Genomic DNA, 1,871 nt, shown 5'->3' with positions numbered 1-1,871 from the left:
CTGGGCCGAAGCCCAGGGGGCAAGGGGGGGGGGTTCTCCTTTTCTTTTTCTTTTTTTTTGGTTTTGTTTTCTGTTTTTTTGTGTGTTTTCTTTCTCTTATTTATTTTATGTTCTGTTCTATTTCATTTTCAATCATTTAGACATTCTATAAAATATGTTTGCTGCACTATAATTACCTATGCCATTTTGGCACAGCCCGAACATTTTAGTTTAATATTTTGAAAACTTTTATAATTTAACTTTATTTTAATGTTTGAATTTGACTCGGTTTTGGACTAACGGTAGATTATCAATAGTAACCGGGGTGACGTGGCATGATTATCGTTGGATTACTGTAGCTTGATTACCCGGGCGTTACAAAACTCCTCCACTACAAGAAATCTCGTCCCGAGATTTAAGAGGGGAGTAAGGGGAAGAATAGGTTACGAGATTCTAACGGATCTTCTCGGTGTTGGTTGCTCTTCTCGAAGAGGTCGATCCATAACATTGATGTCTTCATCCCTAGGCTTCAGTCATCATGATGAAGTCGGCTTCCTTTCTTCGAGAACTCAATCGTACTTACGAAAGAATAAAGGGTGGGTATATTCCGGGAGAACGGACCTTTGCAAGGTTGACTATCTGGTAGTTAACATCGGGGAAGGTGGCGGAAAGTAACTCTCGAACTAAAACTTAAGAAAATATCGAGAGTAAAGTAAGGGGGTACCATGAGAAGTTTCAAACGGATAGGCAATCGTTCGATGCCTAATCAGAAGGTGAAAGGGTTTCAGGGCAACGAGAATAGGTATTGCGCCTCATAACAGAATAGATCACTAGACAGGTGGTCCGTGAATTACATACGAAGTCGAGCGTGAGGAACAACCTTGGGAATAGGTGTTGTATAGGAGAGTCAGGTTTCGATCTCGTGGAACTGTGGGTTATGGGCCCACCATGTGGGATAAAAGTAGGAGGGGTGACATCTTGCATGGTCACGATAGCAAGGCATGTCAGAGGCTAGTCTGTCAGTTATGTCGGCAACAACATCGATACCAAGGGCGAGGGACGAAGAGAACCATTCTCCTGCTCATTGAACGAGGCGGACCAATAGGCAAAGTTCTCATCCATCGGTGGTTACCGGAATGTCATCAACAATAGAAACAAGGTCTTACTGACAGAATTGTACACCGAGGTGTTTACCTAAGTAGGAGAAAACTACTGCTTACATCATATAGATCACAAGAAGGTTTAAACAATCCCAATGGAAAGGAAAAGTGATTGTCAGGTTTAAGCAGAACAATGGAAAGGAAAATGTGTTTAAACACATATTTCAAGGGTATATCCTTCCCAAGGACAAGCAGAGTAAGATATCCATGACAGGATATAATGTAGAAAACCCTTTAGAAACGGGGAGAGAAACTTCATGACATTACCCATACAGCGGTGTTTGGATAATTTAGCAGGAAACATTTAGCATTGGCTTCAAATGTCCTTGTTGACAATTGGAGTACCACAAACATGCTTCGAGATAGCATTACATGGTCTTCAAGCAAGTTCAGACTTTGGAAACAAAAAGGGTCCATCAGGAAGAACTTATAGAATAAGTCTTACAATTTCCTCATGGAAGAAAGGATAGCCTGGCTGAAAAGGGAAACTACAACAATTGGGCCTCCAGCCAGGTGTGCTAGGCATGACATCACCTTACCGGGTCACATAAGGACCATTGTTGTAACTCTTGGAAATATGTTCCAACCATCATATCTGACCTAGATTCAGATCTGATTAGTGCCAGGATACCTCCGACTTAGTAAGCCTGAGAAGAAAAGGTGCAACACAATTGACGAGATGACAATGTAAGGTTCTCGGGAAATGAACTATGAAGTGATTTCCGTTAACAA

The sequence above is a fragment of the Triticum aestivum genome, chromosome 6B (genome assembly GCF_018294505.1).
Source record: "Triticum aestivum cultivar Chinese Spring chromosome 6B, IWGSC CS RefSeq v2.1, whole genome shotgun sequence".
Lineage (NCBI taxonomy): Eukaryota > Viridiplantae > Streptophyta > Magnoliopsida > Poales > Poaceae > Triticum > Triticum aestivum.
The sequence above is the reverse complement of the archived record's forward strand: the minus strand, read 5'-3'. Positions refer to the sequence as shown.